The sequence below is a fragment of the Numida meleagris genome, chromosome 2, assembly GCF_002078875.1.
Source record: "Numida meleagris isolate 19003 breed g44 Domestic line chromosome 2, NumMel1.0, whole genome shotgun sequence".
In the NCBI taxonomy this organism is placed as follows: domain Eukaryota; kingdom Metazoa; phylum Chordata; class Aves; order Galliformes; family Numididae; genus Numida; species Numida meleagris.
Genome location: NC_034410.1, coordinates 85,759,014 through 85,786,808, shown reverse-complemented (window position 1 = coordinate 85,786,808; position 27,795 = coordinate 85,759,014). Strand labels below are relative to the sequence as shown.

The 27,795-nt window shown below is 35.8% G+C and overlaps 1 long non-coding RNA gene across 20 annotated transcripts in view; it reads right to left on the bottom strand.

Moving 5' to 3' along the window:
- LOC110393728 overlaps positions 1–27,795 on the bottom strand; it is a 108,230-nt gene that overhangs the window by 14,720 nt on the left and 65,715 nt on the right. For 7 of the 20 annotated variants that reach the window (XR_002435149.1, XR_002435148.1, XR_002435153.1 and 4 more), the window contains 3 exons: positions 18,316–18,432; positions 16,234–16,296; positions 12,828–12,922 (listed from right to left, as the gene is read on the bottom strand). This is a non-coding gene — a long non-coding RNA (uncharacterized LOC110393728). Of the gene's footprint in view, positions 1–1,858; positions 2,921–4,392; positions 9,267–11,305; positions 12,923–16,233; positions 16,297–18,315; positions 18,433–27,795 lie in introns of those variants that run through there. The other 13 variants (XR_002435146.1, XR_002435150.1, XR_002435147.1 and 10 more) reach the window with 11 other exon arrangements.

Here is a 27,795-nt window from a genome sequence, read left to right as displayed (position 1 = left end):
TTTCTATTTCCACTTTGCCATGGCTCGCTACCTTATTAGCAATGTAAAGATATGAATGTGGAAGTGCTCATTTTATCATGACAACATTCAGTTTTGAAACTAATCTAAAATAAAACCCAGGGTATGCACAGAAAACTCAATTATGAAACAAAAGGCATCCAGTATGAAATTAAGGTAGTACATTCCATGTTTTATGCTCTGGCATTGTGGATTGTTACAGGGTTTTTTGCTGATAAACCTCAAAAAGATCACATAACCAAGAGCAGCTCTAATGGACTGAGTCTAAAATTACTCACTTTCATCTCCTGAAACAAATTGGTTTAATATACAGTTGTTTGTTGTCAAATATATTAAAAAGACTCGTGCCAAACAAAATTATATGCTGTAGTTGTTTGCCTGGTGTATTTTTGGAAGATAGGGGCACAGGAGAAAGAGGAAAGACAGTGGGTGGAGTTTTCTCTGTACTTGCCGACATCAGACTAGATAGCATTAAGAAGATGTAACATACACAATATGCATGCAATGTGTCTGAGTTACACAGGCGTAAAGCTTTTTCCTTCCATTTTTTAATGTTTGACCATGTGTAACTAAAATGTTCTAACCTGTTGGGCATTGCAAGATAGTATGCAAATAGCCCAGCTATTGACAAAGGACTACTGTAATTCACTTTTTTGTTAATCAGGGTGTGATTATCATTCAATTCTTTTGAACTCCATCCAGCTTGCTATTCTGTCTCAACTTCAAGCAGGTGTTTTGTTGTTGCCAGTCCATGAACACAGCCCTGCGCCTGAGTCTTTCAAGTGTGCTAGCTGTGCTGATGAATTTTGCCTGCAAACTTTCCTCAGGCAATGAACTGACTAGTGCAACATGCTCACAGCAATGTTAATCTAGCTCAGGGACATGCACTACACATGAAAGACTATTTTTACCCTAATTTTTAATTGATATATTTTGCCCACTGCAATTCCTTCTCCCCTCATCCCACCCTTATTTCACTCTCTCTAGCTATCTTTCTTATATCTATTTACTTTTTCTTCTTCTTTTTTTTTTTTTTTTTGAAGACAGCAAATGGATTGGAGTGAAATGAAACTACAGTAGCTGGCGGACACAAAGCAGAAACAAGGGTGAAGCTAAATAAAATATGAGAGTGTGGATGCTCAGCAAAGAATTCACCTTTGATTTTAAAGATTAGATAAATTGGAAAAGTAATAATCAGTAAATTGAAAAGTGTGGACTATTATGAATTACTATTGTGACTAGCATAACAAATCTCTTTTATTTATTTATACTCTCAGGATGGTGCAATATTTTATATTATGCAGTAGCTTAGAATGTCCTCTGGAAAAGGGTCGTAGTGATACTTTTTTACACAGCAGTCCTAGTAAGAAATATTTGTAAGGTAATACGATTCGATGATATTCAACATAAACTGTTCTGAATATCAGAATCCTTCATACTTGTGCAGAACATGTCTCTTAAATGCAACTTGATGAACATTTGATTCCTTTATTTCTATGCCATATATTTACTTCTATGTTCTGTTTTTTGTTTCTAGAGGTCTAGGCTCATTTGCCTTTGCTTTGCAAAAATAAAATATCAATCTCCCTCATATTTTCTGCTTTCTTGAAAATTGAATTTTCCCCAGACATTCTTATTCCTCATCCCAATTCATGGCTGTCACTTCTCTCTTGGTTCCAGGAAGGAACACAACTGGCCCTTCCAGATCTTGCTGCGTGAAGGACATTGATGCACATGCAGAACCTCCAGCTCTCTCTGTAGGGAGCAAGGTGGGAAGTGGGAAATCTAAAGCAGAGGACCACTTTTGATGTGTGCTATTTGTGAAGGTCAGAAAATAAATCTGCTTTATGGAGAGTATCAATAGGAGGGAAAGATTTGTGATACAGAAGATGAGAGAGAAAATCAGTAGAAATGAAGTGATAGCACTACTAGCATAGGCAGCACAGATCTTCCAAAGAAGAATGATTAAGCACGAACAGGAAAAGAAATACTTATGTATTATGTAAGCTCAAGAAATACAAACTTCATAACCTTTAGGCACTGTCCCAATGTTTATTAAAATGCTTATAAAAAGGCTATTGAATGCTTTGTTGGGGTTGTATTTAAGATATCTCAAAAGTCATATTGCTGAAGTAGTCATTAAATCTTTTGCTTTTAGGGACGTATTCAAAAATACTCTTTTTTTTTGCTTGTAAGTTTATAGATATTTCTTCTATATTTGAAACAAATAAAATGTTTATGAGTTTCTCTGCTACTTGGAAAATGGTTCCTTTCTGATGAATTTTGGACCTGAATTGTTAAAATCAGAGTGAGAATCAGAAAGAAAAAAAATATGCTTAATCTGGTGCTATTTTGGATGATATTTTAAAATATTTTTCACAATTAATTAAATAGAACTCAAAATACTTACTTTCACATCACATAAATGAGTACACATTATAGAGTGTTGACTATGCTGTTAAGTACAGTACATCATTACAGGTGAATGTCATTTAGTGACTGACCTAAGTACATTATGTTGATATAAATATCTTTATATAGTGTTGATATATCTTTTTTTGTTGATAATAAATATCTTTTTTTCAACTGAAATAATTTAAAAAGTGACTTCTCATGAGGTTTCTATTTTAATAAATTCAGTCAATTTTGTGAATTGTTTTTCAAGCGTAATATAATTTTAAATACAGTGAGCTGATCCTAGATGCATTATTCAGGACAGAAATATTCTCATGATTGCATGAGTGACATTGTTAGAGAGTGAACCAAGTCTTTTTTTCACTTTAACTGTAAATGAAGTCAGCAGGGCACTCGAACTTCACTTATACAGTTCTGGACTTCAGGTAGTAAGTCTGGTTGAAGGCACCTCTATCCACACCTTCTCTTCCTTTATGCCGTGGTGGGACTACATCAGGTAGAAAAATAAAAGGTATCAAAAAATGAAGTGTTCAAAACATCCACTATTTTTGCATGTTTTGTTTTGTCTTGCTTTGTGTTGCATATTACATAGATCGTCTTGCTAATCCGCAGCACAGTGGAATTGCAGCCCAAATGTCAGAGCATACAAATAAGCTTCCTCGTCCCATTCAAGGGCTGTGGCCCTGGGTTTACATTGGAGCGATGCCATAACATGCTGTTTGATGATGCAGCTAATCTGATCTGACAGCTAACTGCCACCAAACAGAGCAATCTTACCTCTTCCCTTCCTTTTTCTCCCTGGCAATGCATGCCTGCCTCCTCTCCTATGCTACCAGTAGTGCCCAGCGAACTCCCCAGAGGGACCACTCTGCACAGTAAACTGACAACGAAACTATTCCTTCTTTTTTGCTTTCATCTTCTAAGTGTCAGCCTTCTGACAGTGTTCCTGTTTCCCCCTAGATCAACTTGCTGGACAGCTAGGTGAGCACACTTGCCCACCAGGCGCAGGGAAAGGAGCAGAGGGAAGAGGTGGTCACTAGCACCTTGGGATGTCTCCTCTGTACCTACAACATTCTGAGAAGTACAGACACTGCTGACCTCCCAGTACCTGTTTTAAAATATTCACTGTTTGTACATTTATTTAAAAAATAGTATTTCAAAATGCTAAAGAACACAGTTATGAGTTGTGTGCAGCAGAATGGTTCCAGCATGGATTTAAGGATAAGATGAGGTATTAGCAGACTAGTGTATCAGCTACAATCTTAGATATTATAATCACACATGTTCTTTATCGGCTTGTATCAAAAAAAAAATTATTCAAAAACATTTCTTCAAAAAATTCAAAGCCATTTAGAACTTTTCAAATAAACGAAGTGTCTTTTTTCCACTGAGTACGTTGTCCTATGGACTAAGCCCTAGGTTTATAGACATCAGCATGGATTTGCTTACTCTGAGTATTCAATATGCGTTTTCCAGAAGCCTAAGGTGGAATACAACAGCCCATAACATGAAACTGCTTCTCATTATTCTTACTTATAATTACTATAGCTCAAACTTCTTTCTGTTACTCTTTCATGAAAAATAAACAAACAAAAAACCACAGAGTTTTAAGCAAAGAGTATCAGGTAAAAGACTGTCAAAGATGTATTGAAAATAAACACATTACTAAAACACTGTTTAAGCCATGATACATAGGGCTTTCAAAAAGTTTGCTTTCACCTGTTTTGCTTTATACTTAGCTGATTTCTTGATCAACAGTGAGGACTTCAGAAGCTCCCACTGGTTTACTTATGGTGATTTCTTTGGAGAACTCAGACACAATTCCAGTCTGAGCCATACGCTATTTTTTTGTTTATTCAGAAATAGCATTTTATGCACTTAGAGGATTAATTACTGTAAACTAATGTCAAGGCTTTATTTTTAGAAGTATATTGTGGTAGAAGTTAGTATTGTTTCTTCTTTTTTTTTTTTTAAGTTTTTTTTTCTCTAATCTCTAATACTAGTAAGTTATCCACACTGATTTGAGTCATGGACCAGCTGGTGTAAAGTATAAATCAGGACAGTGTGGATTTTCAGACTTTTTTCTGGGAAATGGAGAGAACTTGCTGAGGTGGTTGGCTTGTGATCTTCACCCAACAGGTGGAAGCAGGGTTGTTGCAAATATCTAAACAAACACTGAAATTATATAATAAGTCATCTAAACAAACAGTGACTGAGAAGTATATTTAGTTAAATGAATATTAGTAATGTTTGCTGGAAAAGCTTTCATGATAATAAATTTCACAAATTTAATTATATGTCTCACTGGTCTCATTTCTATAACCAGGATCATTAGGAAGCACTGGAGAATAACAACAATAACACTAATAACAAAAGTAACAATAATAATATCATAAAAATATATCTCATTGTCATCAATGGATTTCTGAAATGGTTATTGGAAAATTCAGAAGGTTATTTTTTGTTGTCATTTCTTGCTACAATACTAAACCAGATTTCCTGGTGTTCTATATTCAAGGCAAAAAGAAAAAAAAGGAAAATAAATGGGGGAAATGAGCAGAGGAAACAGGGAATGGAAAGAGGAAAAGAATTTCACACTTAAAAAGAGTAAAAAGTGTTGGAAATTTGGAAATATGTAGTCAAGTTCAAAATCTGGTTCAATATACAAAGAGATTCATATTTTGAGCTGTGCAAGGCCCTCAGAATTACATATAGTATTGTCAATCATGAACTTTTTCTATAGTATTTTATTATCTTTGATGTTTCAATGTTGTTATAATTTTAATTACATAAATATAGTTTTTTCCAACATATGCATAAATATGAATGCCTATGCATATGGTTATGATTTTTACAGATATATGCGCCATGCAAATTATTTTGTGTTTTCATTATTAATATACAGCACAACCATGTGAGAATGACTCTTCAGAACACATTTTGTATGGCTTCTTCACATTTTGCACATCTGGGATAAACAGTATGGGCAGAAACTGGAAATCGATCTCTTTGTGTCTTTAATCATTTTAAAACATTTATTAAATACTGAATTCACTTACTGAGCAATATTGCTAAAACGTATTTACTTAGGAAAGATTTAGAACTACCATCATATTAGTGCTCACTTGTGGTTAATAAGCATTCCTATTTCTCTAAATAAAGACTAAGAAGTATGATGGGAAAACAAATATTAGCATATCTAGACTGAACATGGCTTGTAGACTCCCTGGTGAGTAGTGCTTCTACAGCCAAGGATTATTCACACCATATACAATTAAGTTTTCCTTTAAGACTGATTCTTTTATACTGCAGATAAAAATGAAAAACTACACAAAGTCTTCTAAAGAAATATTCATGTATCTTCAGCAAAGAAAAGAATGTAGTTCATCTCTTGCAGGCTAGCCAAACCTTGGGAGTTTTATTTTATCTGTAAATGTCTATGAGCAGAATTTGGTATACAGTTTGACCTCTTTGATTGTATTTTGAGGTTGTTATTGTACTTTGCTGTCAGCTCTTTAATTAATCTTGCCGGCTCTGTAATATCATTGGGGCAGAAATAATTGCTTAAATATAAAAGGACCTGTTAAGGCAGCCACATGGGAAACAGCGACGTGGTGAAAGAGCGCATTTCTAAGATTTACTTATTGACTGTTTAGTAAATAAATCGTATGTTTTAATTGCTCTGTCAGAAGGATCCTTCAATGAGGGAAAGGTGACTGGAGCTGAATATGGGAACACCACAGGACAGCTGTTTGGTCTGGCAGAGGGCTCCCTGCACTTGTACTATATATCCAGAGCGACCTTTCAGATTCCATGTACATAGTAACAATTAAAAGTACACAATGACTTGACAATGTTCACGGTGACAGACTGCAGGTTGGCTGCTTCCCATAACAGCCTCCCAGGCAGAGAGGAACAAAGAGCCCGGGCCCATCTGTACGCCGCGCTGAATGCCTCATGTTCCAGAGAGCGCTCTTTGTTTCTCCAAACGCCCCAGGAAGCTCTTCAACAAACAAAACTCAGAGGTCCAGAGGAGCCCAGTCAGGACATTAATATGATAATGAATTCCGGATTACTCTGACAGACGTGACAAAGAAATAGATCCTTTTGATAATAAGTTATCGGGTTTATTAGAAGGAATTTGTCTGACTCCACCACCGCTGTAGATACTACAACAAAGTCAACAAACCCATACGGGACATCGTTCCTGTTATCTTCCCTCCCTCTCCTTGTAGCTTTTCAGCAAGTCCAGTCCATCTTACTGATTTAAGGCTTCTTCCATTGCTACCTGTCTGGGAAGTTATTGTAAACCATCTCCTCTATGACACCAAACAATGGGAAATGGCTGCTTGTCACGGGCAGTTCAGAAGAAAAACTGTGGTTAATTCAGAGGTATGACTGCTTTTCAGCTAACATTCCTAGGCTGAATTAGCTCAGTGGGATTGGTAAGATTAATTTCCAGTCATTCCACTCAACACGGTAAAACAGTTTCCTTTCTGACCCATCACAATAAATCTGATCCTTATTAAAATAGCATTTGTGTTGATTACTGCCAGTGGGAGATTAGGTGAAACATCATATAACATACAGCCTCTTGATTCATACAATTCAAGGAAACTTCATGACATTTCCATAATTTTCAGAAGTGATGTTTGTTGCAGCTCTTCTCTTCCTTTGACTTTAGCACAGATTGTCATAGCTTTTGGAAATGTGCTTCCACATTATGTACAGCTATTGATTTCTGTGGTAATTATTATATCTTCTTGGCTGAATTCTCTTAAAGGCTCTACGATAAACTTTTGTTATTCCACAAAAGCTCAGCAACAAAGGACATCAACTAGCTGCAGATAAAGTAGATGGCTAAGGTCAGCAGTGTGTCACACAAAGTACCAAAATCGGGTGGCACCAGCCATCTGTAGTTAACAGCTATTATATAAACATAAAGGAATGTGCCTTGTGTTCTGAATGATGGAAAAAAATTGGTCATTAGCCACTCGGGAACTCCTGATTCCCCCCACAGCTTTCCAGCTGCAATCCAAGTGTATTTAAATAAAAACTTAGCACACTTAACAAGAAGTTTGATAGAGTGTTAACAATCCTCAACTTCACGTTGAGCTGTTAACCAACAAAGTAGTCATTAAATGCTGGTAATGACTGGGTTTCTTGGGATTATTGCTTAATTATAAACTTGATAGAGTGGGTCCTGCCTTCTGACTTGGGGGACATTTTCCATTGCCGAATTTTAATGACAGACTTTTCTTAATATACCATCTCATTTATAAACCCTTAAATATAACATGAATGTATATATATATATAGCATAATACTGCCTTTAAAAACAGTTATTTGCACACTTCACAATTATGTTCAAACAGTAACCAGTCTTGGATTCACCTCAGACAGTGGAATAGAAAAGCACAACTACTGGTAACAGATGATTTCTCAGGGAGTATGACTTTCTCATAGAATAAAATAAGTGTTTCTGAAAAGGAATTCTGCATTTTGCTTGACTGGAATGAGTCTAGAAATTACGTAGCAGTTAATTCCAAAAAACACTATGAAAAGTGTTGTAAAACTGCAATAGCCATTTTTTATCTCTTTTTCTTTCAGAAACAATAATATTCATGATGTACAAAAAAATATTTCAGCTGCCATGACCTTGAAAATTCACTAGCTTTTCTGGCTACTGTGCATTAAATAATTATTTCCCAAATCTGTAGATACCATGGCTTCATGTATACAAAAAATTATAGAAATATATTCAGGGAAGTTTTCTCCTCTGAGCTGATATCTAAGCATCTAAATATGTATTATCCCAATCCACAAGGAAAGATAAGGAGTGCAAAGTGTGATACGCAGATTTCAAGTCCCAGCACGTGAAATGGCTGTACATAGACACAAGGGGTCTAGGGAGAAGGACGGTCTTATTTTTCATTCCTTGTTGGTTTCCTGTTTGATTCAAGTCATCATATCATAGTAATGCATACAGGATATGCCATAGAAATCCAGTGGCTGTATTCTGAATGTGTGATTATACTGGATTTATTTGTTTTCCACAAAAAAGGCTTAAAATATTTAACATTAATTTAAAATTCTTAAAACTTTAAGGCCACTTAATATTTTCAGGCAGGGAGGCAACTAGTGAAAAAAGAGGTTTCATCCTTTAAAAAGAATCTTGTTCTAAAATTCACAAAATGCTGAGTATTCTAATGCTAAGTAGCTAAGCAAACAAATACATCTTCAGTCTTTTTCAGACTGTTCATTTAGGTATTAAACAACAAGGAAATCAAACAAGATTCTGTCTTTAGAAGCTATTAGATCAAACATCCTTTGAAAAGAATAACGTGTAGAATATATTTATTTGTACAAAATTTTAACTGGAAGTTGCATTGATAGATAGTTTCACAAGTAATTTGTCTGCAAAAATGCATTTATGTATTTTAGAAGTGTTTAAAAGATGGTTAAATAGTGAATATTCAAGTTATTGTATTGATTAATTATTGAAGGACAATATTAAAGAAGAATAGCATTTTCTGCCAGGACAAATAATATAACAGGAAAAAATGGAGAGGACTTGGAACATGCAATTTTATTTCCAATTATTTCCAGTTAAAAGAGGAGCAGTTTGCTGGAAATCCGAAAGGGAAGAGAGACAAATATCTTTGCGTGTGTAAATAATCTTCTTTCTTCATTGAAAAACTCAGGCTTGTGTCCACAGTGGCTTGTTGGCTCAGTTCATCAGAAAGCCTGCAGCAATTCCCTGAGCCCTCATTTGTAGACATCACTTTGGCAATGGAACAATGCAGCAGATTCTCATTCTAGGGATTATGATACTATATATAAAGAAAACATAAAAAGATTTACATATATTCCATGTAATTTCCCCCATTATGTTTTAAGCATGGAACAGATTTTTGAGCCTTTCTGTTGGTAAATGAGTCACAAAATATTTTTTTAAGATCAAAACTTGTATCACATTTTGTTTTCAAAAGTAGCTTATATCACATGTATCACGTCAGATAGCTGTCCTAGAAGCTGCAGGCTTGGAAAAATAGAATAAAGAGAAGGTCTTTTTTGGGGGCTGAATCACTTATCTTACTGAGTGAATTGGGGTAACATGCATACCATCCCAACTCCATCCTATTGTTTACATTAATGACACACCATAATCGCAGCACAGCCTAGAGGAGGAGTGTAATCATTGGTGCTTGGCTTTGGGTCATGAATGAGAAGGAGCAGTGGTAATGAAACTGTACTTCTGCTTCTTGTGGGCCAGGCATGGATGAGGAAATACTGTCCACTTTTCAAAGACTCTGAACATATTATATTCCTACAGTTTTCCAGATGTTTTGAGATAGCAGAGGCAGAATTGTACTTTGAGAAATCTCTCTAATACCATAGTTCATAACCAAAAATATCTACGCCTCATCAAACAAATATGCTAGTATTGTTCTTCTCCAGATGAGAAGGAAGCACACAATCACAAAATACATCACTTAACGATGGACAGTACCTGATCCAACACAGACTGTCATAGAGAACTTACTGGGGAGAACCAAAGCCCTGTTTGCTGTATTATTGGCTGATATCCTAACAAGCAGTAACCCAATTTTTAGGAATTTTAATTTCTGGGTAATCAGTCACTGTCTCTCTGCTCACTTCTTGCTCCTGTAGGTATGATTAAACTTAGAAACAATATGGCTGAGAAAATTCCCAAGCAACAGCTTGATTTGAGACCTTGACTTTGAATTGGAAGGTCTGTAAATAGCTTAAAAAAACTTTGTTTCAGATTCCTAATGGAAAAGTTGCAAAGAAAAGGAGCCTAAAAACATGCTTCTGTCATTAGCAATGTGTGAAAAAAAAATACCAGTGTATACCTGAATGACAAAAGAGGATATGCCGGCCACTCTGTGCTCTAGGACACCATAAAGACATTAATTTAAATTAAGTTCTATCACACAGAACTTAAATAACTCTGTCTGAGAAGATCTGAGATCCCTTGCAGAGCTTTCTGTTGACACAAGTGCTGTGCACAAAATGCAAGTTTCTTGAACATGACAAGACATAATGTATGTTCTCATGAACGTTTTCATGCATGTTTTCACAGACTTGTATGGATCAAGAACACTAGAGGAGGAGAACACTAGAGGAGGAGAAAATACATCTGCATCAGAGATCTGGGAGACCATGGTGATGCGAAAGTCATTACCTGGAGCAAACCCAATGACCTCTACCAAACACTGTAGTAATAGAAATAAGAGTTAAAATGAGGTAGGGCTTCAGAGCCTGATCCCTGATGAGGACAGATTGGTTTTCCCAGGTGGCCCACAGACTCACACTGAGTGAAAGAGGGAGCAGCATCAGCATGTAACTCCTTGAAACATGCCCTCATTTACCCGAGACATCAGCACTGGGGGGGGCAGTCGTGGCTCAGGACCTACAGGAGACCCACAGCTTTCTTGAGCAGCAGCAGGAAGTCAGGAATTTTACACTCGCTATCTGAAAAGGCTCCCACAAGGCTGATTGGATCCACCTAACTACACAAGTACTTTGGGATGCAATTAGTTGTTCTTTTCTGCATTTGTTGCTGCCATTAGGTTTGGCATGACAAATTGACCCATTTGTAATAGAAAACTGATTTTCAGATGACTACAATAAAGTGAGATGAAACTGCATTGATGATAAATCATGGAAGTTCTTATTTGTCTTAAAGGATTTCTCAGAAGGTAAAGTCTTTTGAATGACAAGATCATTTTCTTAAACATTTGAGTGAGATAAGAAAATCCCAAAAGTATCACTATATTTACAGGAACAGAAGGAGTTGTACAAACTTGACAGGGTACTTATGAACATGCATTTTCTATAAAATCAGTTAATGTGGTAGAATTTTTATTTACTCCTTTGCTTTGTGCTAGTACAGACAATTTATCATTCAAGCATATTAGTTTTGTCACCTTAAATTCACACTTCCAGAAGTCCTGGAGAAGTAATCAAAAAATTGTGTTCTCATTTAAATCTTATGTTCCACATTACATCCAGCAGCACATGAAATCCAAATTAAATAATCCAACTGCAACTATAATAAAATAGGTCAAAGGCAAAAATAAAAATGTGCATCCTTTCTATGTAGTACAAGATTTGTGTACATCTTATGTATTCCATTTTAAGAATTTCCTTTTGCATGTCTTTTATCCTCAGTGAAATACTAGTAGTACTAAATCTGGGCCGATTATAAGTACAAGTATCTTTAATGTTAACTGTTTCCTAGCTTTGTCTGAATGCTTAGAATCATTATTTAAACAGATTTCAAAGAAAGACAGTCCTAAATTTTAATCTGTAAAAAAATGATGAAACCTATATGTATTGCATAGCACCGATCTTTGCATTTTCATCTTTACTACTTTACCATATTAACAATAAATGTCACATTTTCCTACCATACACAAATGAATAGGTTAAGGAACATAGAAAGGAGAGGAACAGCATTGTTTGTTACCTGTGTATACAGATCTTTGTGAAAGCAACTCCCAAAGTTACTACTTCTCCCTGCACCATAATGATATTGTACAGTGCCTTTTGGCTCTAGCACAATGTGTTATGCATCAGTGTTTAAGAGCATATTGTGCACCATTATTGCCCTCTCTCTAGAGGACTACAAACTGCATTAGTTTGAATTACCAAATCAAAACTTTATGTGCAGCAGTTCCCCCACAAGGGCTTTAGCATTTTTATGTCATAATCCCTCTATTATCCCCCTCCTCACATGCTTTATAACCATTAAGTTATTGAAAAATTCTCAACAGATGTCATCTTAAGATGAATGTTGCTGTGCCGACTGGTATCAAGGCTGGAATCTGGATATTGCTCAACTTTACTAAAAATGTCAGGGAGAGAATAGTCAGCTGTAAAAATACAAGATATGCCAGCAACGGTTGTTTTCATGTCAACTGCAACATGACTTGTAGTGTTCACAATTTTAGCTTCTAGAAGAAGCAGTTTTCATTTGATGGGTTGGCAGTAATGGCTTTAGATATGTAGCACAGAAAAAAAGAAAATAATTCAAGGGCTTTTTTTCCTTCTCCTTTTATGATAAAAGCAGATTCATGCTTTCATCTGATTTAAGACTCAAGCCTTACCTTTTAGCATATATTGTTCACACTGAGAATTTTGTTGAAATGCAGATTATTTTTTTTTGCATTAGAGTAAAAAATGTAACAGCTTATTGATGATTATATTGTCTATTAGCTCCCAAAGAATTGAAATAACAAACTTGATTGCTACCATGGTAAAAATAACAGTCTATTAATATCTTTCCTCTCACTCTGTAAGGGCATTTTTAATTTTAAACAACATAAAGACTTTAAAATATACACTGTGACACAATTTAGACTCACCTTAAATTTGAAGCAAACAGTGCAGAAGACATTCATCTTTCAAAGAGGTAACACTGTGGTATTTAAATAAAAGGAGATACATGCTGTGTAGATATCTATCAAAATGAGATTCAAGAACAGAGCCAGGGCCCACATTAGTAAGAGCTTTAGAAAATAGTGGAGTTTTATAGTAAATCATGTGCTTTGGAAGTAAGAGCTGTACAGAGCAGAGGAATGGCTAATAATATACTAGCAATTCAGTAGAATATCCAAGCAGTTTGGCTCTTACATTCAGAGGTGATGTGACAAACCTGATGCAAGATTTTAAAGAAATACAATAACCATGTCTCATAATAAAGCAGGTATACTTTGCTACAGATATGCAGATGATGGCAGGATGCACAAAGCTCCAAACAGCCAGGCAGAGAATCTGCAGATAGGCTTTCAGAGGGCAAGGACCATGTCTTCCTGAAAGTTTAAACAATCCCTAGCAGGTATCCATTAACCTCTGTGTTCTTTGACAACGGACAAAGCAGCAGCTTTGTTGCTGTGGTAAGAGATTACTTCTGGAGCAAGCCAGAAATGATTGTTCAGGTTGCACACAGGCAATATAATTCAGTTAACAGAATATTTTTCAACAGACCATACGATAAGCGCTACAAATATTTCTCAGTTTCACAGCTTTATCAGCTATTTTAGCTGTCTAGACTACTATAAGTAGGGGAAGTCTGGTTTCTGGGCATCTTTCTAGCTTTCCACTTTCCATGTTGTATCCGAAACACTCCTCCCAGCCATGGCTTTGCTCAGAGCTTCCACTGATGCTAAGATCAGAACAGGTGATGGGATACATCAGACAGGAGCCTGATCCAGCCAATCTTGCATGTAAGTAATTAAAGTGAAAATACCAAATGAAGGCTGCAGAAGGCAGCACAGATCTGACTCTTCCGTGTTAAAATGATGTTATGAAAGATGATGCACTCAAATTGCCAGATATTCAGAACACCCAGCAATTCTCAGTTCCTGGAGTTTTGATTGGATTTGCTGGCTACTGGATACTTTTAAAAGTCCACATACTTTAAGTAAATACTGAACAGGAAATTCTGGAAAAAAATGGTGCTAAACTTCCATTTTTCAAAGTATTTAATCACAGGAATCCTATCTTGTATTTAAGTCTTATAGTCACTATACATTGTATAGTATTCCTACTTCTTTCAGTTCTAGAAATATTCTAATTCACCTCATTACACCATGTATGCTGTTTTTGTTCTGCATTGTTATCTTAAAACTCATGCCATATGAACATTTCCAGATCTTTTGAATATGTACTCTACCTGAAGCTCAGTTCATAAATTGAGCTGGTTAGTGTATTCATTTATATTCTGTGATACTTTTCCAGCTCAAAGTTTAAATATTTCATTGCAGTGCTGGTAGCAGATCTGAGGAAATACATTTCTGTGTATTTTGCAAGAATCTACTAAGATTTTCCCCATGTTTATTTCCACATAGTTTTTTTAGTACAAGTTTGGACTAGTTCTGCTCTTCTATCTCACACTTCCTCCCCTGGATTTGGGTAGTATGTCTTGGTGCATTAATCTACCACTAGCCTTGATAGTTTCGGTTGCTTCATTTTATAAAAGCTTGTCAGATCAGCTGCACTGAGGGAAGTGATTATAAAGGTATTTGTGTTACCCCAGTGCTAATGAGAACTGGCATAAAGGTTACATGCAAAAAATTGTTGATAGTACACTAGAATCTCCTTAGTTTAAAGCCAATTAGAATGTATTTCCTGTATCTCATTTACACCTCTTTCTATGACAAAAAGGAAATGTACATTTGCAGTCAAACGACTCCATTTACTTCCAATTTTACCTGCACCTTATTAGGAACTGGTCTATCTTTTCAAGATACACATTTTCTCTCCCAAGCAGTTTTCTATCTTCTTCAGCTGTAATAACAGAAGCTAAATAATATTTAGAAAATTGCCATTTCCTTTTGCCATGTCTTCAATCCTTTATCATTGTTTTTAATGGGACAATTTAACCTTTGAGCTTTCGTCTCTATTACAGATACAGTCGAAAAGCCCTTAATTGAAATATTCCATGCAACTTGACATTCAATATTATTTCTTTGCTCTTCTAATCATCCTTTTAACTTTCTTCTGCTTATTTGTATAAACCCTCCTCAATCTGTCTTTTTACCAGACTGTTTATATATTTTTCAAAAGCTTTTCAATTATTTGCTCATTCTACTCTTTACATACTACATAACTACATTTGACCTCTGTAACCCTCCTCCCTGTTTAGATTTAGCTGAGATGAATTTCAGTTGCAAGCTTTGCAGTCGTTTCTCAGATTATTTCCCAGTGCTCATCAGTAGTGCTCATCTCTGCATTGGAGACCATCCAAACAAAATCTCTTTGGAAATGTCACACAACATCAGACTTTCTAACAGTGAAAAGAAAGTGCCGTTCCAGAAACTGAAACATGCTGGTTTGTTTCAATACAGGTTATTGGAAATTAAACCTAGAAATATATATTCCCAAAGGTCAGGTGATCCCTACTTTCAAGCTGGGTTGGATACACACGTTCCATAAAGTACAAAGTAAAATTAGGCAGAATGACTTTAACACAGTCCAGGAAGCCACTACAGTCCCACTACAGTCTTCCTATGTTATGACTTTCAGTTGCTTCTCTTCCTCTTCATTGCTGGAAATTATACCCCATCTCTCTCTGCAACAATTCTTCTTGCTTTCATATTCCCAATGACAGGAGCAAAAGTGACACTTGTTCTCAAACTACACTCGTCACTGGGGAAACAATGATTGTCAGTGACTGGTAGTGAGGATGACTTGAGCCACCATTCCTGCTACTCTGCTTCTTGATTTACAGATAACATCTGAAAATTCTTAACTTTTCATCACATATTTCTATTTGATATTTCTTTCCAGTATCTTAAATGTTTATTGCTTTCTGTCGGTAGTACACATTTACTATGGCCAAGAATAGATTTGGTTAAGAATGGAGACTATGGATCAGCAAAACATCTTATATTGTTTCCTTCTAGTGCAGTTTTCTGATTTACCTTCTCATCAGGTGGCAATGCAAAACTTCTAGACTTTACTGTTGTCCACGTTGCAAGTACTTGAAAGCCATTAACTTTACTGAGTTTACAAGGTGAAGATATTAAAGATGTTATCTTGAAGCAAAGAAGTTCTACAGAAAATATTAGACTATGATAGGCATCTAGGATCTTCTCCAGAAGACACTTACTGTCCCAACCTTAATAATTGCTAAGATTTCCTATGCTGTGCAAAAATTTTTATTTATTTGAATACTTTCATATAAAATTTTCTGTGCAATCTTATTCCCTGAAATGATGACAGAATTCCTGTAAACTCAGTATTTTTCAGTCTTGTCCTATAACTTACCCTGGTTTCAGCTGGTATACAGTTGATGTTCTTCACAGTGTCTGGTATGATGCTTTATTTTGGCTATAGGAGAAAAACAATATCAATAACACACTGATGTTTCAGTTGTTGCCTGGCAGTGCTGCACAGAACCAAGGACATTTCAGTTTCTTGTACTGTACTGGAAGGGGACAGAACCAGGACAGCTGACCTAAACTGGCCAAAGTGTTATTCCATACCATACAAAATCAAACGAAACTTAAAGACTGGGGAAATTGGCTATTGAGCAGCTGCCGCTTTTCGGGGACTAGCTGGGCAATTGTGTGGTACATCATTTATTTTGTAAAGATACATATATATATCACTACTATTATTTTTCCTTTTCTGTGTTAGTAAATAGTTTCTATCTCAACCCATGGTTTCTACCTTTTTTTTTTTCCAGTTCCCTCCCTCATCTCAGTGGAATGAACGAATAGCTGTGTGGTGCATAGCTGCCTGCCAGGTTAAACCACAACAGTCCTTTTGACTCCCAGCATGGGGCACAAACAGCAGATCTGACTAGAGCGTATTAAGACAAAATTATTATAAGCTGGTCACAACATTAAATTTTTAATTATTTTTTGACATCTTTCAGTGTTTTTTGTTAGAACTATATTATTTAGCACCTTATTTGTTCTATACACTGCCTGTTGTTCTGTTTACCATCTCTGAGGGCTGGATTAATGGTATGATTTTGCTGTACTATGTAACTCTAGCTCATGATATGATAAAATTACTGCTCAGGAGACTAATCTGGTATTTGTACTCAGCTCTGCAATCATCTTTGTACTTCAGGAACAATCTCTTGGAAATTATTAATAATTACACTCCTTACTTTGTCTCCCTGGGAAGCCAGGCTATGGCAGATACAAAGGGGATACCTTCCACCATTTCCTTACCTTTCTCCATCGTCTTCCCCTTCTCCTTCAGGCTAGTTACAATAGCTCTTGAGAATTTTGAATATCCTTGGGATGTTCAAACCAGCATGTTCCTATTGCTATGTCTCCTGAATGTGTTTCATTTTTAATTTAAGGTTAAACAACTATTTAAGTATATCACCCAGGGATCTGCCTGAAGGTGAGATAGTTATGAGTGGCAGGGAGAATGTGATGATATGGGCAGGCACATATACAGTGGGTACCTGCAATGATTTGGAACTTCGTCCTTAAACAACCACAGAATCCTGAGAAACTAGTGAAATATTTGGAAAAGGTCTGCTGTTGCCCTGGCACGTCTAGAGAGACACAAATCACTGCAGCATGCTGGGGCCTGGTCCATGCCTACTAAGCCCTTTTCAACTCTGTTCAGCACCCTCAAGAGGCAGAAATCTCTGGATGTGATGACAGTGAAGCAGGGCCTGATGTTGGTCTAACCCCAGTGACAAGCCCTGTATTTGCTCCAACCTTTGTGACAGGCCCAGTAGTAAATGCAGCCCCTGGAACATGCACTACAGTCAGTCCAGTCCCTGAAACAGGCCCTGCTGCTGCTCCAGTCCCTGTGACAGGCCTTGCAGTTTAACCAGAGAACCAACCTACGCCAGTATCTGTCACCCCTCTACACAAGACAAAAGAAAATGGCTATGTTTCATAAGGAAAGAAACTCCTCCTAGGATGAGGATGGAAGAAGAAGATGAGGATGAGGGCAAGGATGAGAGTGAAGATGAGACTGAGGATGAGTATGAAGCAGAGCCATCAGAAGAACAGGAGAAGGAAGAGTCAGAACTCATAGAGGCAATAACCATTCAACCTCTAACATTTGGTGAGCTGTGAGTTATGCAAAAGGATTTCAACCATTGTTCAGGTGAGCACATTGCCACCCGGCTTCTCTTATCCTAGAATAGTGAAGCCAGTAGCCTGGATTTAGTGGAAGCCAGGAAATTGGGATCCCTTTCTACGGAAGAAGGCACTGACAAAGGGTCACAAGCCTTCATCCTCTCGAGTTATCAGCCATGAAGGAAAGGTATCCCTTCAAGGAAGATCTTATATGTCACCCAGGCAAGTGGACCACTATAGAGAAAGCTATCCAGTACTCAAGGGAATAAACCATGCTGGAGATGATGCATACCTATTTGGACAATAAGCAGTTTTCCCAAGATCCTTGTGATGTCAAGCGCATGCAGGACATGTGGAGGAAGTTTGTATGGAGTGCATCATCGTGTGCCAGCTCACTGGCAGAAATGACCTGGAAAGATGGAGGAAAAACAACAGTGAATTAATTGGCTGGCCAACTCAACAATATGAGGAAAATCTCTCTTCCTACCTATAGGCCTCAGTCTTAGATGTGGAGAAATTTTCCCAAGAGGTCCAGCAACTCAAAAAGAATATATCTTCCTCTCCATTTCCAGACCTGTATTTCAGCTATTAGAAGTAAGTGTTCCTCTGCTCAAGAGAGAGGATATAAGAGGTACAAACCAACAGCCACCCTGTGGTTTTACCTGCATGACTACAGAGAACGTACGTGGAAATGGGATGGAAAATCTGCTTTGATCTTAGAGGTACGTGTACATGAGTTGCAAGGAAAAACAATGGCAAAAGAAGACTCTTCCATGAACATAGCTGCTCCAGTTTTCAGTGAAAATTGTAGAAAATTCATTCAAAACCAGAAAATGTTGATTTCTATAACTCAGAAGATTCATATAATAATTCTTTGGCCTTGAAACATTTTCCTCGTTATATCAGAAGTACTGAGTTGAATTTTTATTTTCTGGTGCTCTGTCTCTCCTTGAAAAGAATGGAGAGATACAGTTGTATCAGGGAATTGTCACTCTACCAAATAAGAAAGATTAAAGAAAGTATTCTAAAATAAGAAAATATATCACGAGCATATACTGATTGTAGGGATTTTCTCTTTTCTGAAACTTTTGATAAAAACAAATCTGTTTTTCAGACCTGTATGTATTGTCACACAACTGTTGACCATATGGCCAGAGCTGAGCAAAAGCATTTGACTTTGCAATTTTGCCACATCAGGAGCACACATACAGTCAATTACTAAGGTTCAACAGATAAGTGGTAATTAATTACAATGCAGTAACTCAATCTCTATTATAAAAGTCTAACTTGCTTAACCCTAATGTAGCTGAATGAGTGAGTTAAAAGATTAAAAAAAAAAAACCACACACCTCTTCTGCAAAAGCAAATGTAAAGCTTCTACAAAGTTTGCTTGATTTTCACTTCCCTTTCTTTCTCTTCCCTTCTTTTTTCTTCCTTTTTTTTTTTAATATACTGATTGTTTATCGAAATGGATCTCCAAATACATTAAGAGAAACCCCATCAGAAACTCTTCTGAAGTTTAAAACATTTCCACAACAAGCTTTTTTTAAACTCTTAGAACACATTTAACACATAGCTGCATTGTGTAAGACAAAACCTACAGAACTCTTTTGCAGTACGTGATAATCAAGAGAAGGTGTTTCAAGCTCACTTGCAAGGAATTTTAGCATTCAGTCTTGAGTAGTATGTGGAAAGATTAAGAAAAATATTTGAAAATTTTTATTTTTCTTAATGATCAGAAAATTTTATCACTGAGAACATCAGAACAGCTGTGCTAGATCAGACCAAAAGAGTGTCTGGTCCTGTATCCTGTCTCTGAAAGTAGGCAAAAACAGATGTATAAAAAAAGTGGAGGAAGATTATAAGTATTGTGAAAATCACTGAACATTTTTTCTCCTCAAACAGTTACATTCTTGGGAAACTTTTGGAAGTAGACGTGATATCTCCATTCCTTACAGACTTCATTGTACTTTTCTTCCATGTCTCCTTCCAATTGCTTTTTGAATCCAAATGAACAGTTGAGTCCTGTTGACTTTTGCATTGGCTACTACAACAGTTAATTTATATATTGTGTGATCACTCTATTTTTCCTTAATTTGGATATGTCACCTGCAGGGCTTGTTTGATTGCTTCTAGTTCTTGAATTGAAGGGGAGGAGGCTTATACTTTGCACCACTTCTGAATTTAGAGACAACATCCTGCCTCCTTTCTTGCACTTCAGCTTGAAGCATCCTAGCCTATTGCATATTTCCTCACTTCAAAATCCTTACATACTTTTCAGTAGATAGTAATCTGCCATAACTTGTACCTGATTTTTTTTTTTAATTTCTTCCCAACTTTCTGGCATATATCCTGTAGGATGAGAGGTTTCCTAGTGCAGGTGCACCAGAGATTTTTATGGTTCCAAAATTACATTTCCTGCCTTGCTTTCTATTCTTTCCTTACCAATTCCTAACATTCATTATTTTTCCTTTTACTGAACATTGAAATGATAATTCTGTGAAACTATCTATTATAATCAATGATCTCATTCCTGACTGGTAGCGATCATCTTAGAACCCATAATTATAGAACTCATTCTAAAATCAGGCTTTCTTTTCCACATGTGCATCACTTCACATTTCTCTGCATTAAATTCCATCTTCCAGTTTTTTATCTGGTCCCTCAGTGCTGTGTAGCTCTTCAGCAATTCTCTGCAGCCAACTCTCCTTTTTATGAACCAAAATAACTCAACTCAATCAGCAAACTTTGTAACATAACTATTCATGTCATTTTCATGACTGTTTATTCAGAAATCCACTGGTCATTTTTTCTCCTCTGAAAAATAACCATTCTTTCCACTGTGTTCTAATTCATAAATACATATTTAGCCAGGTTAGACTCTCTTCTTGCACCACGGCTATTTATTTTCATGACATTTAGTAGTGGCTCCAGACTTTGTCATATTTTCTATCAGTTTCATTCAGAGTATGGACACGAGGTTTATTGATCCACGGTGCTCTACATCTCCAGAGGAAGTCTCCTCCTGGCCCTTTGGTAGAAAGGCAATTTAAAGAGTGAAGTCACATTCTTCAGTCAGTAGTTCAGGCACTTCACTCTAATTTCAGCAGAGCTCTTGGATGCATGTGTTTGGCTCTGGTGATCTAAAATCTTTTATTTTGTCATGTTGTCCTATAAGCTATCCTCCTGACATTTAAATCTGATATTTTTATTGTCTTTTGTGTTCTCTGTTAAAAACAGATCTGGCTTTTAAAAAGCTTCAAACCTACCTGATGTAGAGAGACTTAAAATAGTAATTTAGTTTTTCTGATATATTGTCATATATGTAGTCATCTCATTGAAGCACTTATTTTATGCCTTGACTGTTTGTTTATTGCTCCTTTAGACAGACTTTCTGCTCCTGATAAGATTTTAATTTTTTTCTGTCCTTTCCATGTTTTTGTATTTATGCTACCAACGTTCATGTTCTTTTCTGTTTTCTTTATTCAGATTAAACTTCAGATTTTTTGAAGGATGGCTTTTTATTTTTGATAGACTTCCTTACTCTACAGTTGTCCATGTCGCTTTTCTTTCATTCTTTCTGAAATATTCTTTGAAAATGTGTTTGCATTTGTTTTGTGTCTCCAATATGGGGCTCAAAAATTACTCCTAAACTTCCAGTAAAGACTACATTCTTACATCTGCTCCTTTTAGTTGCTCTTTTGCTGTTGTTTTTTGTTTATTTGTTTAAATATCCTTCTCACTTTTTTCTTATTCCCTTTTTAAATGTCGCATGACAGTAGAGGGTTTTTTTCAGTTCTTGTTGAGCCTGAGTACACTGAGTATTCTAGATCTCTGATAATATTGCTATGACATGCTCTTATGGAGTAACTCAGGACCAGGATAATTATTTCTTCATCTGGAGATTTCTCATATGGCTTGGCCCAGGAATGACTATTATTAACAGTGATTATTATATTAACCGTTTCTAAAAATGCTTCCTCATGATACCTTCATGGTTTTTAGCCATCCTAGTGTAAATGAGCTGATTTTTCATATTGTTATTGTGAATTTTGCATTTCCTGCTTCTACGATATCAGTGTTGTAAGGGGCTATCACTTTTGCTGGCTTGTTTTGGCAGTCTTATTACCAGGCTTTCTACCACTATAAAACACCTTTCCTCCATTGTTTTCCTCAGTACTTTCAAATTCTATTTTACAGTGTCCCACTGATGGTTTTTATTCCATGTTCTGTTGCATATATTCCTAGAATTATACAAGTGCTAATTAGTTAGATCTATAGATATAATGGGACCTTGAGTTAACACCACAAATACCATTCCATAGTAGTCTCTTGAGAAGCATCAGTGGCAGACAAGCCAGGAGAGCTTCACTGCCCACAGCATTGGTGTACTGTTGTGGTTTTGGTGTAACAGTAAATCCAACCCTGTGGGAAAGGCTACACAATAAAATGCTCCTAAAATGAAAACACACACATATAACAGGGAAGTTATTAATATTAGCTGGGACACATGCTTAATTTCACTGCAATATAAACTCACTGTCAAAGTATACATTTGTATATAATTATGCTTAATGTTTATCATACTCTGCAGTCTTATTATTTTACAGTCAGTTTGGTGGATGTGTTTGGCTTCTTTTTATTTGCATTGCAAAATATTTCTTTGTCCATAATACTCTTACCTGCTGGAAGTAACTTTATTTTTCAAGAAAGATGTGGGTAAGTATTTCCAAGAGTCATCTGATATACCGTATTTGGAAAACTAGGAAATACTTCTTACTTTCATCTAAGTGAAGCATTGCAGTACAGCACAAATGTTGGTGCAATTTAGTCTAATATTTATACGATTTAGCAACATGAAAGGAAAAAAACACTTGTTATAATATAGATTAAAAAGAGAATTCTGACTACAGCCTTATCAGAAGTAATTTTAGACATATTTAATTTTCTTTTTCAGTGATTGTTGTCACAACAACTATTGTTTCCAGTAAGCTTCATATCACCCAGTAATAATAATGCAGTTTTAATCTTGTAATGATATGTCTTCTCTAGCTGAATTAATAAGGAATCCAGCTAAAAGATAATTTGGGATATCTCTGAAATGTGTGCTAATAAAAAGGGGTATGATCTGTCCTACTACATGTTGTTCTTAGTAATATTATGCTAATAATAGTCTTTTATTTATATCCTTCTTCCTTTTCTTTGTTAAAAAAAAATGTTAATTTAGCATGGATTGATACCAATGGCCATTTCCTTCTGAAGTGTAGAGACATGGCCCTGCTAGACTGAACAGTGCTAATCTTTTTTCTGCCAGTTGTATAACATGATCTCTGCAGTTTTTTCATAATTCCTCTCAAATGAATTTTCCTTTCATGCTATAGATCCAAGCGTGATGAAATACGTAAATGAATATATTCACCTTTATTTGTCAACTATTTGCTTGTATAATAATATCATAGCACCATAAATGCCATTGTGCTCACTTTATAAAAATAGAGAAGTATTTCCTAGCAAAAATTTTTGTGAACCACAATTAGTGCAGTTATAACTAGAACACTGTTTCTGTGTCCAAATGAGAATAGTCAATAGTAACATAGTTACATCAGGTATGACCTTCCCCTACCTCAGAAATATATTTTGCACCTTTCAGACTAGAATTTTGCTCCAGAAAAAAAAAAAAAAAAGAACAGTCGAAAGCTATAGATACTCTGAATGAAACCTCTCTTTCCTCATGGGACATGGATGCTTCTTCATCCAAGAAGTCATTTTTGCATGATTTTTGGAGAATGAAGGCATGTGTATTCTACCCATTGTGTATGAATATATATATACTTCAGTTCAAATCTTTCTATCCTTCTTTCACTATTATATATTGATAAATGATACATTTTCTTTACATAGTCTTTAAGATGATGCTGAAGCCACAGTAGACTTCTTCTTTCATTACTACATATTTGAATGAAATGTGTTTGGGACCAACTCTACAATGATCCCAGAGGGCCACTGAAAATGTTCCTCTCTGTGGCCAGGTTGGTCCTGTATAAAGTCTTCTCCAGCTGCATTTTCAGAGTTGACTGAGTTAAGAAATAAATGTACTGAGGTTTTTAGTGGAGACCAGGAGTTATTTCCACAGGGGACTTCCACAGAATTAACCTGTATGTTTAGATATAGGAAGTGGTCTAGATATTAGGAACAGGAGTTCTCTGCAGCAAAGTGCAGATTTAACCATAGCATAGCATATTTTTCATTAATGCTAGTGCTGCCAGCCACAAAACAAGATATTATACCTCATGAAAAGAAGTGGCTGAGTCTGACCATTAGCTTGTGGTGTGAAAAGAAGTCGTAACTGCAGCTGTATATACTCTGATGAAAAAAATCTTATCAAGTTAATATGTTTTTCTTTGCTTCCCTAATATGCTGTTTCATTGCTGTAAACTGAAGGAGCCACAAAGAGACCATTATACTTAAACAGATTCTACTATAAATATTTTATGTACAGACTAAACTAAAAAATATTGAATGTCTATAGCATATTTGGCACAAATAATTCTTAAAACACAGTTTGTCTTTTTTATTTTAAAGGAATTCCTTAACTATCATACAGAAGGTTGCCAAATCCTTTAAATCTTGGCATTATTGAAAAAAAAACAAATGTTAGGTGGCATATGGCATATTTATTATTTATTTTTCTTTATATGGAAAACAAAAGTAACAGTATATGCTTTTTTTTTTTTTTTGCTCAGTTTCTCATTCTTGTATCAAGAGAATATATCTATGAAGACAACACAGTATAAACTGGTAGGAAGAAATACATATCATTTTCTGGAGGATTAAAACAACAAACAAACAAGCCTGTTTTCTTTACTATGTATATGTTCTGAAGAAACGTGCCAAACTAGCCACTGCAAATACAGTATTTATAGATTTTTTTCTTCTGCTTTCTTCCTTCTGGAGCTGCCTTACTCTTTAGTCTGCTTCCAAGCGCCAGTTTTGTGGTCTAAGTCTTAGCACAGAATGAAAACTTGATCCAAAAAAGCATTAGATCTCATTGTTGGTATTGTATTACCAGACTTACATGGTTTGGTACTGTGTAATATTGCATTACTTAATCTTCTGGCAAAATAGACTCTCTTCTCAGTATATAACATCTCTTAGAATTATAAGTAGCCTCTACATGCAGAACTTGGGAATTCTGAGTTATTGACTATAGTAGTCCACACACATGCCATGCAGTTATTAAGTATATAAATGTGAAAACGAGAGGTCAAATAAGCCCTGATAGTGCCACTTATGATCCCTGTTTTACGGATATCCAAAACAGTGCTTCTTATTGAGACTTGATTGTTTTAGTCAAGAGTTCTAAATCAAGTAGTCTTTTTCAATAGTCACTTCTCACACAGAGTTCTTTCTGTACTTCCAGAAACTTTCATGCTTGGCATGAAAGCACCAGTTATGTTTAAAATAAGCTGATTTTTCGTCAGGATGCACTACTCTGGGGAGGATTTATTCACGTAATTAATTGCACTGACATTGTTATGACTGCAATGAAGAGTATTCACTTGGAATGCTTCCAACTCCAAATTTTATTCCAACACTTCATATTATGATGATTATTGTTAAGGCTGTACACAAAATCTAGGTGTTTAATGTAAATGATGCTTTTGCAATAGTAACATGGCTACTTGCTGGGTTCTCAGCAAGTTTTCTCTAAGTTTTCAGGTTTCTCTAAGTCTTTCACATTAGAAGCCCATCTGCAGCCTACTTAACTTCTATCTTTCTGTGCAATATATCATATTTTAATTACTTTCCACTGCATTTGATCCACATGTGAAATAAATTCTTGGCTAATCCCAGGTGAGATCTATAAATAATCTTTTGTATAGGAAAATTGCTTGTTTCTTGTCCCCCTAGATAGCTTTTTTTCATACTTAGAGTTGTATTCAAGACTTTTATCTAAGCAAGCAATCAATATGTCTACTAAGGAGTTGTTTTTATAAGCCAAATTAAAAAAAAAAAAAAACTTTCATCTCTTCTATAGTAAATTTGAGAGTCTTTGGTTGATGTCAATTGAAATAAATCATAAAACATTACAATCTTATACATAGAGGTGCCTGCTTGCAAAACTTATTCTGACAGAAAATGACTCATGAGTCTTAAAAACATTTTAACTATGGATTTAATTAAAATGATACTTTATGGTTTTGCTAGTTATGAACTTTCTTTTCCAGTTTTCTTCCTAGATCTTATATCTTTGGTACTTAACAGAATGTGAAGAAGAAATCTGTAGGAATTCTACAACAGAAGTCAATTTTGGCCAACTGATTAAGGTACTTTCCTAGATAAAATAAAACCTTGTTGCTTCATTAAATTTTATCAGAGATGCATTCATGAACAATTTTGTGATATTTTCTGTCATACTAGTCTCTCATAGCAAAGGATACAAGTTGCTGTTTGTCTCACAAATTTTACCAAATCTCTAAATGCATTGGCACAATGCAACTTGTTTACCATTTTGTGATTCAGTTTCCACAGTGAGAAATGTGGATAATAATATTTTGCAAAAGCACTTTGAGTTCTACAGATGTAGAACACTGAATAACAACTAAATATTCATCTTCAAGTAATGTGACCAATTCTCAGTAGATGGCTTTATTTTTCTGTTGTTGTTGGATACATTGGACCCATCTGTATACACAAGATACATTTAAATACGTTTGGTAAGATGCTTGCTGTCGGAAGGAGGTTCCAAAGTCATTGAATCAGCAGTCCAGGAATCAAACAAGCAAGTACATATTTTATCAGAATCCTGGCAAGTCTGTTCTGCACAATTCCGTGTTCCTGCTTGGGCCAAATAGAACTAAATGAATACAGAAATTAAAGAACAGCTTGGCTTTAACCAAGCAAGCTAAATACTGGTTGTAAAATGCACATTATTTCCATTTCTGTTCTGAGGCTATACATAGATTTTTTATGCACTAAGTACGTGTTGTGCAATAATTAGCTATGCTGTTAATAGTTTTATAATGAAATATATATGGCACCAGGAAAGCACTTAAGAGTTTTACACATGAAATAATAGGGTATGTTTCCATAAAGTTTTAATGACAATTCTGCCCTATCCTGCAGAGGACATGGCACATTTGTGAGGTTGTCCTCTGTGCAGGAAGTCTTTAAGGAACAGTGGAGTAGGAATCAGCTGTTTTGTACATGACACAGAAGGCTAAGAACAATCATAACTTTGTGTTATGAGAAAACAAAATCTCTCTGGAGTAATTTCTGGGCAGTACAAATTGTATTTTTTCATCATTTAAACAAAATCCACAATCTGAGCTACTGATCCAAAAAAATAAATACAAGATGAAGAGGCTAATAGCTTTTGGTGGAGAAACATTCATGGACAGGATAAGGGGTTAACAATTATGAGTGTAGTCTGTTTTGTGTGTTGCTTGTCAAACAAGAATGTTCTTCAAGAATCCATACTCCAGAAGGAGCTGGATATCCCAAACTTTTTTTGCTGGTTGGCTTCTTCAAACTGTGACTTACTGAGTGCTTCAAGAAATTTAGGTAGCGGTTGTATTATTGCTCAGTATCTATTGGGAACTCAAATAAAGTAAGGAATTCCTAGCTCAGTGCTCAGGAGAAGCTCCATTTTTAATACTTGGTGCAGACTTCCAACCCAGTAAATGTGGAGTTGCTACTGGTTGTTAAAAGCCATGATCTTCTTTAGGGTGACAGTCCTAGACTTGTTTCAGACTGACTGGAGATTTGATTT